This window comes from Andrena cerasifolii, unplaced genomic scaffold (assembly GCF_050908995.1).
Source record: "Andrena cerasifolii isolate SP2316 unplaced genomic scaffold, iyAndCera1_principal scaffold2170, whole genome shotgun sequence".
NCBI lineage: Eukaryota > Metazoa > Arthropoda > Insecta > Hymenoptera > Andrenidae > Andrena > Andrena cerasifolii.
The window spans coordinates 1-17,982 of record NW_027487062.1 but is presented as its reverse complement, the minus strand read 5'-3'; the positions used below and the strand labels follow the sequence as shown (position 1 = coordinate 17,982).

The 17,982-nt window shown below is 20.7% G+C and overlaps 2 long non-coding RNA genes across 2 annotated transcripts; both read right to left on the bottom strand.

The window, feature by feature from the left end:
• Positions 1–1,456: 1,456 nt before the first annotated feature.
• LOC143378294 (uncharacterized) lies at positions 1,457–10,631 on the bottom strand. Its single transcript, XR_013088089.1, has 2 exons — positions 6,177–10,631; positions 1,457–2,339 (listed from the first exon to the last, which is right to left on the bottom strand). It is a non-coding gene; the product is annotated as an uncharacterized LOC143378294 (long non-coding RNA).
• An 84-nt stretch (positions 10,632–10,715) lies between these two features.
• On the bottom strand, positions 10,716–13,650 carry LOC143378295 (uncharacterized). Its single transcript, XR_013088090.1, has 2 exons — positions 11,945–13,650; positions 10,716–11,158 (listed from the first exon to the last, which is right to left on the bottom strand). It is a non-coding gene; the product is annotated as an uncharacterized LOC143378295 (long non-coding RNA).
• Positions 13,651–17,982: the final 4,332 nt, after the last annotated feature.

The following is a 17,982-nucleotide window of genomic DNA, read 5'->3' as shown; positions in this document are numbered from 1 at the left end:
TAGCAATTTATCTCTATTTATACACCTATTTTTTCTCTATATAATTTTCCTATTTTTCTCTATTTATTTTCCTATTTTTTCTCTATTTATTTACCTCTTTTGTTTTCTCTACTTATTTACCTATTTTCTCTGTTTATTTACATATTTTTCCCTATTTTATTTACCTATTTATTCTCTAATTTATTTACCTATTTTTTTTCTCTAGTTTATTTACCTATTTTTTTATTTACCTTTTTTTTCTTTGATTTAATTAGCTATTTATCTCTATTTATACACCTATTTATCTCTATTTATACACCTATTTTTTCTCTAGATAATTTACCTATTTTTCTCTATTTATTTCCTATTTTTTCTCTATTTATTTACCTCTTTTGTTTTCTCTACTTATTTACCTATTTTTCTCTAGATAATTTACCTATTTTTTATCTATTTATTTTCCAATTTTTTCTCTATTCATTAACTCTTTTCTATTTATTTACCACATTCTTTCTCTAATTTATACACCTATATTTTCTCTATTTATTTACCTATTTTTCTCTATTTATTTACCTATTGTTTCTCTAGTTATTTACCTATATTTTCTCTCATTTATTTTCCTATTTTTCTCTGTTTATTTACCTATTTTTTCCTGTAATTTATATACCTATTTTTTTATTTACCTTTTTTCCTTTGGTTTATTTACCTATTTTTCTCTATTTATTTCCCTATTTTTTCTGTATTTATTTACCTCTTTTGTTTTCTCTATTTATTTTCCCATTTTTTCTCTATATATTTACCTATTTTTCTCTCTCATTTATTTACGTATTTTTTCTCTGTTTATTTACCTATTTTTCCCTTTAATTTATTTACCTATTTTTTTATTTACCTTTTTTTCCTTGATTTATTTAGCTATTTTTCTGTATTTATACACTTTTTTTCTCTAGTCTATTTACCTATTTTTTACCTATTTATTTACCTATCTTTCTCTACTTATTTACCTCTTTTTTCTCTATTTATTTACCTATTTTTCTCTATTTATTTACCTCCTTTGTTTTCTCTATTTATTTACCTTTTTTCCATCTATTTATTTACCTATTTTTTTTAATTAGCTATTTTTCTCTATTTATACACCTATTTTTTCTCTAGATAATTTACCTATTTTTCTCTATTTATTTCCCTATTTTTTCTCTATTTATTTACCCCTTTTGTTTTCTCTATTTATTTACCTATTTTTTCCCTAGTTATTTACCTCTTCTTTCTGTATTTATTTACCTACTTTGTTTTCTCTACTTCATTACCTATTTTTCTCTGTTTTTTTACTTATTTTTTCCTCTAATTTATTTACCTATTTTTTATTTACCTTTTTTCCTTTGGTTTATTTACCTATTTTTCTCTATTTATACACCTATTTTTTCTCTACCTAATTTATCTATTTTTCTGTATTTATTTACCTATTTTTTCTCTATTTATTTACCTCTTTTGTTTTCTCTGTTTATTTACCTATTTTTCCCTATTTTATTTACCTATTTTTTTTCTATTTATTTACCTATTTTTCTCTATTTATTTACCTCTTTTGTTTTCTCTATTTATTTACCTCTTTTGTTTTCTCTATTTATACACCTATTATTTCTCTCATTTATTTACTTATTTTTTCTCTGTTTATTTACCTATTTTTCCTTTAATTTATTTACGTATTTTTTTATTTTCCTTTTTTTCTTTGATTTATGTAGCTATTTATCTATATTTAAACACCTTTTTTTCTCTAGATAATTTACCTATTTTTTCTCTAATTTATTTACCTATTTTTTTCTCTAGTTTATTTACCTATTTTTTTATTTACCTTTTTTTCTGTGATTTAATTAGCTATTTATCTCTATTTATACACCTATTTTTTCTCTAGATAATTTACCTATTTTTCTCTATTTATACACCTATTTTTTCTCTCCCTAATTTACCTATTTTTCTGTATTTATTTACCTATTTTTTCTCTATTTATTTACCTCTTTTGTTTTCTCTATTTATTTACCTATTTTTCTCTAGATAATTTACCTATATTTTCTCTCATTTATTTTCCTATTTTTTCTCTGTTTAGTTACCTATTTTTCCTCTAATTTATTTACCTATTTTTTTATTTACCTTTTTTCCTTTGGTTTATTTAGCTATTTTTCTGTATTTATACACTTTTTTTCTCTAGTTTATTTACCTATTTTTTATCTATTTATTTACCTATTTTTCTCTACTTATTTACCTCTTTTTTCTCTATTTATTTACCTATTTTTCTCAATTTATTTACCTCCTTTGTTTTCTCTATTTATTTACCTTTTTTTCCATCTATTTATTTACCTATTTTTTTTAATTAGCTATTTTTCTCTATTTATACACCTATTTTTTCTCTAGTTTATTTACCTCTTTTTTCTGTATTTATTTACCTACTTTGTTTTCTCTACTTCATTAACTATTTTTCTCTGTTTATTTACCTATTTTTTCCTCTAATTTATATACCAATTTTTTTATTTATCTTTTTTCCTTTGGTTTATTTACCTATTTTTCTCTATTTATACACCTATTTTTTCTCTACCTAATTTACCTATTTTTCTGTATTTATTTACCTATTTTTTTCTCTATTTATTTACCTCTTTTGTTTTCTCTATTTATTTACCTATTTTTCTCTAGATAATTTACCTATTTTTCTCTATTTATTTACCTATTTTTTCACTATTTATTTTCCAATTTTTTCTCTATTCATTAACTTTTTTCTATTTATTTACCCCTTTCTTTCTCTAATTTATACACCTATATTTTCTCTATTTATTTACCTATTTGTCTCTATTTATTTACCTATTGTTTCTGTAGTTATTTACCTATATTTTCTCTCATTTATTTTCCTATTTTTTCTCTGTTTAGTTACCTATTTTTTCCTCTAATTTATTTACCTATTTTTTTATTTACCTTTTTTCCTTTGGTTTATTTAGCTATTTTTCTGTATTTATACACTTTCTTTCTCTAGTTTATTTACCTATTTTTTATCTATTTATTTACCTATTTTTCTCTACTTATTTACCTCTTTTTTCTCTATTTATTTACCTATTTTTCTCTATTTATTTACCTCCTTTGTTTTCTCTATTCATTTACTTTTTTCTATTTATTTACCTCTTTCTTTCTCTAATTTATACACCTATATTTTCTCTATTTATTTACCTATTGTTTCTCTAGTCATTTACCTATATTTTCTCTCATTTATTTTCCTATTTTTTCTCTGTTTATTTACCTATTTTTCCTTTAATTTAGTTACCTATTTTTTTATTTACCTTTTTTTCTTTGATTTATTTAGCTATTTATCTCTATTTATACACCTATTTTTTCTCTAGATAATTTACCTATTTTTTCTCTATTTATTTTCCTATTTTTCTCTATTTATTTACCTCTTTTGTTTTCTCTATTTATTTACCTATTTTTCTCTAGTTATTTACCTATTTTTTCCTCTAATTTATTTACCTATTTTTTTTTTTACCTTTTTTTCTTTGATTTATTTAGCTATTTATCTCTATTTATACACCTATTTTTTCTCTAGATAATATACCTATTTTTTCTCTATTTATTTTCCTATTTGTTCTCTATTTATTTACCTCTTTTGTTTTCTCTACTTATTTACCTATTTTTCTCTGTTTATTTACCTATTTTCCCCTATTTTATTTACCTATTTTTCTCTATTTAGTTACCAATTTTTTCTCTAGTTATTTACGCATTTTTCTTTCTCATTTATTTAACTATATTTTCCTCCAATTTCATTACATATTTTTTTATTTACCTTTTTTTCTTTGATTTATTTAGCTATTTATCTCTATTTATACACCTATTTTATCTCCAGATAATTTACCTATTTTTTCTCTATTTATTTTACTATTTTTTCTCTATTTGTTCACCTCTTTTGTTTTCTCTACTTATTTACCTATTTTTCTCTGTTTATTTACCTATTTTTCCCTATTTTATTTACCTATTTTTTCTCTTTTTATTTACCTATTTTTCTCTATTTATTTACCTATTTTTTCTCTAGATATTTACCTATTTTTCTCTCATTTATTTACCTATTTTTTCTCTGTTTATTTACCTATTTTTTCCTTTAATTTCTTTACCAATTGTTTTATTTACCTTTTTTTCTTTGATTCATTTAGCTATTTATCTATATTTATACACCTATATTTTCTCTGTTTATTTACCTATTTTTCCTTTAATTTATTTACGTATTTTTTTATTTACCTTTTTTTCTTTGATTTATGTAGCTATTTATCTATATTTATACACCTATTTTTTCTCTAGATAATTTACCTATTTTTTCTCTAATTTATTTACCTATTTTTCTCTCTAGTTTATTTACCTATTTTTTTATTTACCTTTTTTTCTTTGATTTATTTAGCTATTTATCTCTATTTATACACCTATTTTTTCTCTATTTATACACCTATTTTTTCTCTAGATAATTTACCTATTTTTTCTCTATTTATTTTCCTATTTTTCTCTATTTATTTACCTCTTTTGTTTTCTCTATTTATTTACCTATTTTTCTCTAGTTATTTACCTATTTTTTCCTCTAATTTATTTACCTATTTTTTTATTTACCTTTTTTTCTTTGATTTATTTAGCTATTTATCTCTATTTATACACCTATTTTTTCTCTAGATAATATACCTATTTTTTCTCTATTTATTTTCCTATTTTTCTCTATTTATTTACCTCTTTTGTTTTCTCTATTTATTTACCTATTTTTCTCTAGTTATTTACCTATTTTTTCCTCTAATTTATTTACTTATTTTTTTATTCACCTTTTTTTCTTTGATTTATTTAGCTATTTATCTCTATTTATACACCTATTTTTTCTCTATATAATTTCCCTATTTTTCTCTATTTATTTTCCTATTTGTTCTCTATTTATTTACCTCTTTTGTTTTCTCTACTTATTTACCTATTTTTCTCTGTTTATTTACCAATTTTTCCCTATTTTATTTACCTATTTTTCTCTATTTAGTTACCAATTTTTTCTCTAGTTATTTACGCATTTTTCTTTCTCATTTATTTAACTATATTTTCCTCCAATTTCATTACATATTTTTTTATTTACCTTTTTTTCTTTGATTTATTTAGCTATTTATCTCTATTTATACACCTATTTTATCTCCAGATAATTTACCTATTTTTTCTCTATTTATTTTACTATTTTTTCTCTATTTGTTCACCTCTTTTGTTTTCTCTACTTATTTACCTATTTTTCTCTGTTTATTTACCTATTTTTCCCTATTTTATTTACCTATTTTTTCTCTTTTTATTTACCTATTTTTCTCTATTTATTTACCTATTTTTTCTCTAGATATTTACCTATTTTTCTCTCATTTATTTACCTATTTTTTCTCTGTTTATTTACCTATTTTTTCCTTTAATTTCTTTACCTATTGTTTTATTTACCTTTTTTTCTTTGATTCATTTAGCTATTTATCTATATTTATACACCTATATTTTCTCTGTTTATTTACCTATTTTTCCTTTAATTTATTTACGTATTTTTTTATTTACCTTTTTTTCTTTGATTTATGTAGCTATTTATCTATATTTATACACCTATTTTTTCTCTAGATAATTTACCTATTTTTTCTCTAATTTATTTACCTATTTTTTTCTCTAGTTTATTTACCTATTTTTTTATTTACCTTTTTTTCTTTGATTTATTTAGCTATTTATCTCTATTTATACACCTATTTTTTCTCTATTTATACACCTATTTTTTCTCTAGATAATTTACCTATTTTTTCTCTATTTATTTTCCTATTTTTCTCTATTTATTTACCTCTTTTGTTTTCTCTATTTATTTACCTATTTTTCTCTAGTTATTTACCTATGTTTTCCTCTAATTTATTAACCTATTTTTTCATTTACCTTTTTTTCTTTGATTTATTTAGCTATTTATCTCTATTTATACACCTATTTTTTCTCTAGATAATATACCTATTTTTTCTCTATTTATTTTCCTATTTTTCTCTATTTATTTACCTCTTTTGTTTTCTCTATTTATTTACCTATTTTTCTCTAGTTATTTACCTATTTTTTCCTGTAATTTATTTACTTATTTTTTTATTTACCTTTTTTTCTTTGATTTATTTAGCTATTTATCTCTATTTATACACCTATTTTTTCTCTATATAATTTACCTATTTTTCTCTATTTATTTACCTATTTTTCTCTATTTATTTACCTATTGTTTCTCTAGTCATTTACCTATATTTTCTCTCATTTATTTTCCTATATTTTCTCTCATTTATTTTCTTATTTTTCTCTGTTTATTTACCTATTTTTCCTCTAATTTATTTACCTATTTTTTTATTTACCTTTTTTTCTTTGATTTATTTAGCAATTTATCTCTATTTATACACCTATTTTTTCTCTATATAATTTTCCTATTTTTCTCTATTTATTTTCCTATTTTTTCTCTATTTATTTACCTCTTTTGTTTTCTCTACTTATTTACCTATTTTTCTCTGTTTATTTACATATTTTTCCCTATTTTATTTACCTATTTTTCTCTATTTATTTACCTATTTTTCTCTATTTAGTTACCAATTTTTTCTCTAGTTATTTACGCATTTTTCATTCTCATTTATTTACCTATATTTTCCTCTAATTTCATTACATATTTTTTTATTTACCTTTTTTTCTTTGATTTATTTATCTATTTATCTCTATTTATACACCTATTTTATCTCCAGATAATTTACCTATTTTTTCTCTATTTATTTTACTATTTTTTCTCTATTTGTTTACCTCTTTTGTTTTCTCTACTTATTTACCTATTTTCTCTGTTTATTTACCTATTTTTCCCTATTTTATTTACCTATTTTTTCTCTATTTATTTACCTATTTTTCTCTATTTATTTACCTATTTTCTGTTTTTATTTACCTCCTTTGTATTCTCTACTTCATTACCTATTCTTCACTATTTCTTTATCTATTTTTTTCTCTAATTTATTTACCTATGTTTTCTCTGTTTATTTACCTACTTTTTCTCTATTATATTTACCTACTTTTTCTCTATTTATACACCTACTTTTTCTCTAGTTTATTTACCTATTTTTAGCTATTTATTTGCCTATTTTTTTCTCTATTTTATTTACCTATTTTCTTATGTACGTATTTACCTCTTTTTCTCTATTTATTTACCTCTATTTTCTCTATTTATTTACCTATTTTTTCTCTATATATTTCCCTATTTTTCTCTCTCATTTATTTACGTATTTTTTCTCTGTTTATTTACCTATTTTTTCCTCTAATTTATTTAACTATTTTTTATTTAACTTTTTTTCTTTGGTTTATTTACCTATTTTTCTCTATTTATTTACCTATTTTTTCTCTAGATATTTACCTATTTTTCTCTCATTTATTTACCTATTTTTTCTCTGGTTATTTACCTATTTTTCGTTTAATTTCTTTACCTATTGTTTTATTTACCTTTTTATCTTTGATTTATTTAGCTATTTATCTATATTTATACACCTATTTTTTCTCTAGATAATTTACCTATTTTTCTCTATTTATTTCCCTATTGTTTCTCTAGTCATTTGCCTATATTTTCTCTCATTTATTTTCCTATTTTTCTCTGTTTATTTACCTATTTTTCCTTTAATTTATTTACCTATTTTTTTATTTAACTTTTTTTCTTTGATTTATGTAGCTATTTATCTATATTTATACACCTATTTTTTCTCTAGATAATTTACCTATTTATTCTCTAATTTATTTACCTATTTTTTTTCTCTAGTTTATTTACCTATTTTTTTATTTACCTTTTTTTCTTTGATTTAATTAGCTATTTATCTCTATTTATACACCTATTTATCTCTATTTATACACCTATTTTTCTCTAGATAATTTACCTATTTTTCTCTATTTATTTTCCTATTTTTTCTCTATTTATTTACCTCTTTTGTTTTCTCTACTTATTTACCTATTTTTTTCTAGATAATTTACCTATTTTTTCCCTATTTATTTACCTATTTTTTATCTATTTATTTTCCAATTTTTTCTCTATTCATTAACTCGTTTCTATTTATTTACCACATTCTTTCTCTAATTTATACACCTATATTTTCTCTATTTATTTACCTACTTTTCTCTATTTATTTACCTATTGTTTCTCTAGTTATTTACCTATATTTTCTCTCATTTATTTTCCTATTTTTCTCTGTTTATTTACCTATTTTTTCCTGTAATTTATATACCTATTTTTTTATTTACCTTTTTTCCTTTGGTTTATTTACCTATTTTTCTCTATTTATTTCCCTATTTTTTCTCTATTTATTTACCTCTTTTGTTTTCTCTATTTATTTTCCCATTTTTTCTCTATATATTTACCTATTTTTCTCTCTCATTTATTTACGTATTTTTTCTCTGTTTATTTACCTATTTTTCCCTTTAATTTATTTACCTATTTTTTATTTACCTTTTTTTCTTTGATCTATTTAGCTATTTTTCTCTATTTATACACCTATTTTTTCTCCAGCTAATTTACCTATTTTTATCTATTTATTTACCTATTTTTCTCTACTTATTTACCTCTTTTTTCTCTATTTATTTACCTATTTTTTCTCTATTTATTTACCTCCTTTGTTTTCTCTATTTATTTACCTTTTTTCCATCTATTTATTTACCTATTTTATTTAATTAGCTATTTTTCTCTATTTATACACCTATTTTTTCTCTAGATAATTTACCTATTTTTCTCTATTTATTTCCCTATTTTTTCTCTATTTATTTACCTCTTTTGTTTTCTCTATTTATTTACCTATTTTTTCCCTAGTTATTTACCTCTTCTTTCTGTATTTATTTACCTATTTTTTTATTTAACTTTTTTTCTTTGATTTATGTAGCTATTTATCTATATTTATACACCTATTTTTTCTCTAGATAATTTACCTATTTATTCTCTAATTTATTTACCTATTTTTTTTCTCTAGTTTATTTACCTATTTTTTTATTTACCTTTTTTTCTTTGATTTAATTAGCTATTTATCTCTATTTATACACCTATTTATCTCTAATTTATACACCTATATTTTCTCTATTTATTTACCTATTTTTCTCTATTTATTTACCTATTGTTTCTCTAGTTATTTACCTATATTTTCTCTCATTTATTTTCCTATTTTTCTCTGTTTATTTACCTATTTTTTTCCTGTAATTTATATACCTATTTTTTTATTTACCTTTTTTCCTTTGGTTTATTTACCTATTTTTCTCTATTTATTTCCCTATTTTTTCTCTATTTATTTACCTCTTTTGTTTTCTCTATTTATTTTCCCATTTTTTCTCTATATATTTACCTATTTTTCTCTCTCATTTATTTACGTATTTTTTCTCTGTTTATTTACCTATTTTTCCCTTTAATTTATTTACCTATTTTTTATTTACCTTTTTTTCTTTGATTTATTTAGCTATTTTTCTCTATTTATACACCTATTTTTTCTCCAGCTAATTTACCTATTTTTCTCTATTTATTTACCTCTTTTGTTTTCTCTATTTATTTACCTATTTTTCCTCTAGTTATTTACCTATTTTTTTCTCTCATTTATTACCTATTTTTGCTCTGTTTCGTTACCTATTTTTTCCTCTAATTTATTTACCTATTTTTTTATTTACCTTTTTTTTCCTTGATTTATTTAGCTATTTTTCTGTATTTATACACTTTTTTCTCTAGTCTATTTACCTATTTTTTACCTATTTATTTACCTATTTTTCTCTACTTATTTACCTCTTTTTTCTCTATTTATTTACCTATTTTTTCTCTATTTATTTACCTCCTTTGTTTTCTCTATTTATTTACCTTTTTTCCATCTATTTATATACCTATTTTTTTTAATTAGCTATTTTTTCTATTTATACACCTATTTTTTCTCTAGATAATTTACCTATTTTTCTCTATTTATTTCCCTATTTTTTCTCTATTTATTTACCCCTTTTGTTTTCTCTATTTATTTACCTATTTTTTCCCTAGTTATTTACCTCTTCTTTCTGTATTTATTTACCTACTTTGTTTTCTCTACTTCAATACCTATTTTTCTCTGTTTATTTACTTATTTTTTCCTCTAATTTATTTACCTATTTTTTATTTACCTTTTTTCCTTTGGTTTATTTACCTATTTTTCTCTATTTATACACCTATTTTTTCTCTACCTAATTTATCTATTTTTCTGTATTTATTTACCTATTTTTTCTCTATTTATTTACCTCTTTTGTTTTCTCTGTTTATTTACCTATTTTTCCCTATTTTATTTACCTATTTTTTTCTATTTATTTACCTATTTTTCTCTATTTATTTACCTCTTTTGTTTTCTCTATTTATTTACCTCTTTTGTTTTCTCTATTTATACACCTATTATTTCTCTCATTTATTTACTTATTTTTTCTCTGTTTATTTACCTATTTTTTCCCCTAATTTATTTACCTTTTTTCTTTGGTTTATTTACCTATTTTTCTCTATTTATACACCTATTTTTTCTCTAGATAATTTACCTATTTTTCTGTATTTATTTACCTCTTTTGTTTTCTCTATTTATTTGCCTCTTTTGTTTTCTCTATTTATTTACCTCTTTTGTTTCTCTATTTATTTACCTATTTTTTCTCTAGATAATTTACCTATTTTTCTCTATTTATTTTCCTATTTTTCTCTATTTATTTACCTCTTTTGTTTTCTCTAATTATTTACCTATTTTTCTCTAGTTATTTACCTCTTTTTTCTGTATTTATTTACCTACTTTGTTTTCTGTACTTCATTACCTATTTTTCTCTATTTATACACCTATTTTTTCTCTCCCTAATTTACCTATTTTTCTGTATTTATTTACCTATTTTTTTCTCTATTTATTTACCTCTTTTGTTTTCTCTATTTATTTACCTATTTTTCTCTAGATAATTTACCTATATTTTCTCTCATTTATTTTCCTATTTTTTCTCTGTTTAGTTACCTATCTTTTCCTCTAATTTATTTACCTATTTTTTTATTTACCTTTTTTCCTTTGGTTTATTTAGCTATTTTTCTGTATTTATACACTTTTTTTCTCTAGTTTATTTACCTATTTTTTATCTATTTATTTACCTATTTTTCTCTACTTATTTACCTCTTTTTTCTCTATTTATTTACCTATTTTTCTCAATTTATTTACCTCTTTTGTTTTCTCTATTTATTTACCTATTTTTCTCTAGTTATTTACCTATTTTTTCCTCTAATTTATTTACCTATTTTTTCATTTACCTTTTTTTCTTTGATTTATTTAGCTATTTATCTCTATTTATACACCTATTTTTTCTCTAGATAATATACCTATTTTTTCTCTATTTATTTTCCTATTTTTCTCTATTTATTTACCTCTTTTGTTTTCTCTATTTATTTACCTATTTTTCTCTAGTTATTTACCTATTTTTTCGTGTAATTTATTTACTTATTTTTTTATTTACCTTTTTTTCTTTGATTTATTTAGCTATTTATCTCTATTTATACACCTATTTTTTCTCTATATAATTTACCTATTTTTCTCTATTTATTTCCCTATTGTTTCTCTAGTCATTTACCTATATTTTCTCTCATTTATTTTCCTATTTTTCTCTGTTTATTTACCTATTTTTCCTTTAATTTATTTACGTATTTTTTTATTTTCCTTTTTTTCTTTGATTTATGTAGCTATTTATCTATATTTATACACCTTTTTTTCTCTAGATAATTTACCTATTTTTTCTCTAATTTATTTACCTATTTTTTTCTCTAGTTTATTTACCTATTTTTTTATTTACCTTTTTTTCTTTGATTTAATTAGCTATTTATCTCTATTTATACACCTATTTTTTCTCTAGATAATTTACCTATTTTTCTCTATTTATTTTCCTATTTTTCTCTATTTATTTACCTCTTTTGTTTTCTCTAATTATTTACCTATTTTTCTCTAGTTATTTACCTCTTTTTTCTGTATTTATTTACCTACTTTGTTTTCTGTACTTCATTACCTATTTTTCTCTATTTATACACCTATTTTTTCTCTCCCTAATTTACCTATTTTTCTGTATTTATTTACCTATTTTTTTCTCTATTTATTTACCTCTTTTGTTTTCTCTATTTATTTACCTATTTTTCTCTAGATAATTTACCTATATTTTCTCTCATTTATTTTCCTATTTTTTCTCTGTTTAGTTACCTATCTTTTCCTCTAATTTATTTACCTATTTTTTTATTTACCTTTTTTCCTTTGGTTTATTTAGCTATTTTTCTGTATTTATACACTTTTTCTCTCTAGTTTATTTACCTATTTTTTATCTATTTATTTACCTATTTTTCTCTACTTATTTACCTCTTTTTTCTCTATTTATTTACCTATTTTTCTCAATTTATTTACCTCCTTTGTTTTCTCTATTTATTTACCTTTTTTCCATCTATTTATTTACCTATTTTTTTTAATTAGCTATTTTTCTCTATTTATACACCTATTTTTTCTCTAGTTTATTTACCTCTTTTATCTGTATTTATTTACCTACTTTGTTTTCTCTACTTCATTAACTATTTTTCTCTGTTTATTTACCTATTTTTTCCTCTAATTTATATACCAATTTTTTTATTTATCTTTTTTCCTTTGGTTTATTTACCTATTTTTCTCTATTTATACACCTATTTTTTCTCTACCTAATTTACCTATTTTTCTGTATTTATTTACCTATTTTTTTCTCTATTTATTTACCTCTTTTGTTTTCTCTATTTATTTACCTATTTTTCTCTAGATAATTTACCTATTTTTCTCTATTTATTTACCTATTTTTTCACTATTTATTTTCCAATTTTTTCTCTATTCATTAACTTTTTTCTATTTATTTACCCCTTTCTTTCTCTAATTTATACACCTATATTTTCTCTATTTATTTACCTATTTGTCTCTATTTATTTACCTATTGTTTCTGTAGTTATTTACCTATATTTTCTCTCATTTATTTTCCTATTTTTTCTCTGTTTAGTTACCTATTTTTTCCTCTAATTTATTTACCTATTTTTTTATTTACCTTTTTTCCTTTGGTTTATTTAGCTATTTTTCTGTATTTATACACTTTCTTTCTCTAGTTTATTTACCTATTTTTTATCTATTTATTTACCTATTTTTCTCTACTTATTTACCTCTTTTTTCTCTATTTATTTACCTATTTTTCTCTATTTATTTACCTCCTTTGTTTTCTCTATTCATTTACTTTTTTCTATTTATTTACCTCTTTCTTTCTCTAATTTATACACCTATATTTTCTCTATTTATTTACCTATTGTTTCTCTAGTCATTTACCTATATTTTCTCTCATTTATTTTCCTATTTTTTCTCTGTTTATTTACCTATTTTTCCTTTAATTTAGTTACCTATTTTTTTATTTACCTTTTTTTCTTTGATTTATTTAGCTATTTATCTCTATTTATACACCTATTTTTTCTCTAGATAATTTACCTATTTTTTCTCTATTTATTTTCCTATTTTTCTCTATTTATTTACCTCTTTTGTTTTCTCTATTTATTTACCTATTTTTCTCTAGTTATTTACCTATTTTTTCCTCTAATTTATTTACCTATTTTTTTATTTACCTTTTTTTCTTTGATTTATTTAGCTATTTATCTCTATTTATACACCTATTTTTTCTCTAGATAATATACCTATTTTTTCTCTATTTATTTTCCTATTTTTCTCTACTTATTTACCTCTTTTGTTTTCTCTATTTATTTACCTATTTTTCTCTAGTTATTTACCTATTTTTTCCTCTAATTTATTTACTTATTTTTTTATTTACCTTTTTTTCTTTGATTTATTTAGCTATTTATCTCTATTTATACACCTATTTTTTCTCTATATAATTTACCTATTTTTCTCTATTTATTTACCTATTTTTCTCTATTTAGTTACCAATTTTTTCTCTAGTTATTTACGCATTTTTCTTTCTCATTTATTTAACTATATTTTCCTCCAATTTCATTACATATTTTTTTATTTACCTTTTTTTCTTTGATTTATTTAGCTATTTATCTCTATTTATACACCTATTTTATCTCCAGATAATTTACCTATTTTTTCTCTATTTATTTTACTATTTTTTCTCTATTTGTTTACCTCTTTTGTTTTCTCTACTTATTTACCTATTTTTCTCTGTTTATTTACCTATTTTTCCCTATTTTATTTACCTATTTTTTCTCTTTTTATTTACCTATTTTTCTCTATTTATTTACCTATTTTTTCTCTAGATATTTACCTATTTTTCTCTCATTTATTTACCTATTTTTTCTCTGTTTATTTACCTATTTTTTCCTTTAATTTCTTTACCTATTGTTTTATTTACCTTTTTTTCTTTGATTCATTTAGCTATTTATCTATATTTATACACCTATATTTTCTCTGTTTATTTACCTATTTTTCCTTTAATTTATTTACGTATTTTTTTATTTACCTTTTTTTCTTTGATTTATGTAGCTATTTATCTATATTTATACACCTATTTTTTCTCTAGATAATTTACCTATTTTTCTCTAATTTATTTACCTATTTTTTTCTCTAGTTTATTTACCTATTTTTTTATTTACATTTTTTTCTTTGATTTATTTAGCTATTTATCTCTATTTATACACCTATTTTTTCTCTATTTATACACCTATTTTTTCTCTAGATAATTTACCTATTTTTTCTCTATTTATTTTCCTATTTTTCTCTATTTATTTACCTCTTTTGTTTTCTCTATTTATTTACCTATTTTTCTCTAGTTATTTACCTATTTTTTCGTGTAATTTATTTACTTATTTTTTTATTTACCTTTTTTTCTTTGATTTATTTAGCTATTTATCTCTATTTATACACCTATTTTTTCTCTATATAATTTACCTATTTTTCTCTATTTATTTACCTATTGTTTCTCTAGTTATTTACCTATATTTTCTCTCATTTATTTTCCTATTTTTTCTCTGTTTAGTTACCTATTTTTTCCTCTAATTTATTTACCTATTTTTTTATTTACCTTTTTTCCTTTGGTTTATTTAGCTATTTTTCTGTATTTATACACTTTTTTTCTCTAGTTTATTTACCTATTTTTTATCTATTTATTTACCTATTTTTCTCTACTTATTTACCTCTTTTTTCTCTATTTATTTACCTATTTTTCTCTATTTATTTACCTCCTTTGTTTTCTCTATTCATTTACTTTTTTCTATTTATTTACCTCTGTCTTTCTCTAATTTATACACCTATATTTTCTCTATTTATTTACCTATTTTTCTCTATTTATTTACCTATTGTTTCTCTAGTCATTTACCTATATTTTCTCTCATTTATTTTCCTATTTTTTCTCTGTTTATTTACCTATTTTTCCTTTAATTTAGTTACCTATTTTTTTATTTACCTTTTTTTCTTTGATTTATTTAGCTATTTATCTCTATTTATACACCTATTTTTTCTCTAGATAATTTACCTATTTTTTCTCTATTTATTTTCCTATTTTTCTCTATTTATTTACCTCTTTTGTTTTCTCTATTTATTTACCTATTTTTCTCTAGTTATTTACCTATTTTTTCCTCTAATTTATTTACCTATTTTTTTATTTACCTTTTTTTCTTTGATTTATTTAGCTATTTATCTCTATTTATACACCTATTTTTTCTCTAGATAATATACCTATTTTTTCTCTATTTATTTTCCTATTTTTCTCTACTTATTTACCTCTTTTTTCTCTATTTATTTACCTATTTTTCTCTATTTATTTACCTCCTTTGTTTTCTCTATTCATTTACTTTTTTCTATTTATTTACCTCTTTCTTTCTCTAATTTATACACCTATATTTTCTCTATTTATTTACCTATTGTTTCTCTAGTCATTTACCTATATTTTCTCTCATTTATTTTCCTATTTTTTCTCTGTTTATTTACCTATTTTTCCTTTAATTTAGTTACCTATTTTTTTATTTACCTTTTTTTCTTTGATTTATTTAGCTATTTATCTCTATTTATACACCTATTTTTTCTCTAGATAATTTACCTATTTTTTCTCTATTTATTTTCCTATTTTTCTCAATTTATTTACCTCTTTTGTTTTCTCTATTTATTTACCTATTTTTCTCTAGTTATTTACCTATTTTTTCCTCTAATTTATTTACCTATTTTTTTATTTACCTTTTTTTCTTTGATTTATTTAGCTATTTATCTCTATTTATACACCTATTTTTTCTCTAGATAATATACCTATTTTTTCTCTATTTATTTTCCTATTTTTCTCTATTTTATTTACCTATTTTTCTCTATTTATTTACCTATTTTTTCTCTAGATATTTACCTATTTTTCTCTCATTTATTTACCTATTTTTTCTCTGTTTATTTACCTATTTTTTCCTTTAATTTCTTTACCTATTGTTTTATTTACCTTTTTTTCTTTGATTCATTTAGCTATTTATCTATATTTATACACCTATATTTTCTCTGTTTATTTACCTATTTTTCCTTTAATTTATTTACGTATTTTTTTATTTACCTTTTTTTCTTTGATTTATGTAGCTATTTATCTATATTTATACACCTATTTTTTCTCTAGATAATTTACCTATTTTTTCTCTAATTTATTTACCTATTTTTTTCTCTAGTTTATTTACCTATTTTTTTATTTACCTTTTTTTCTTTGATTTATTTAGCTATTTATCTCTATTTATACACCTATTTTTCTCTATTTATACACCTATTTTTTCTCGAGATAATTTACCTATTTCTTCTCTATTTATTTTCCTATTTTTCTCTATTTATTTACCTCTTTTGTTTTCTCTATTTATTTACCTATTTTTCTCTAGTTATTTACCTATTTTTTCCTCTAATTTATTTACCTATTTTTTCATTTACCTTTTTTTCTTTGATTTATTTAGCTATTTATCTCTATTTATACACCTATTTTTTCTCTAGATAATATACCTATTTTTTCTCTATTTATTTTCCTATTTTTCTCTATTTATTTACCTCTTTTGTTTTCTCTATTTATTTACCTATTTTTCTCTAGTTATATACCTTTTTTTTCCTTTAATTTCTTTACCTATTGTTTTATTTACCTTTTTTTCTTTGATTCATTTAGCTATTTATCTATATTTATACACCTATATTTTCTCTGTTTATTTACCTATTTTTCCTTTAATTTATTTACGTATTTTTTTATTTACCTTTTTTTCTTTGATTTATGTAGCTATTTATCTATATTTATACACCTATTTTTTCTCTAGATAATTTACCTATTTTTTCTCTAATTTATTTACCTATTTTTTTCTCTAGTTTATTTACCTATTTTTTTATTTACCTTTTTTTCTTTGATTTATTTAGCTATTTATCTCTATTTATACACCTATTTTTTCTCTAGATAATATACCTATTTTTTCTCTATTTATTTTCCTATTTTTCTTTATTTATTTACCTCTTTTGTTTTCTCTATTTATTTACCTATTTTTCTCTAGTTATTTACCTATTTTTTCCTCTAATTTATTTACTTATTTTTTTATTTACCTTTTTTTCTTTGATTTATTTAGCTATTTATCTCTATTTATACACCTATTTTTTCTCTATATAATTTACCTATTTTTCTCTATTTATTTTCCTATTTTTCTCTATTTATTTACCTCTTTTGTTTTCTCTATTTATTTACCTATTTTTCTCTAGTTATTTACCTATTTTTTCCTCTAATTTATTTACCTATTTTTTTATTTACCTTTTTTTCTTTGATTTATTTAGCTATTTATCTCTATTTATACACCTATTTTTTCTCTAGATAATATACCTATTTTTTCTCTATTTATTTTCCTATTTTTCTCTACTTATTTACCTCTTTTTTCTCTATTTATTTACCTATTTTTCTCTATTTATTTACCTCCTTTGTTTTCTCTATTCATTTACTTTTTTCTATTTATTTACCTCTTTCTTTCTCTAATTTATACACCTATATTTT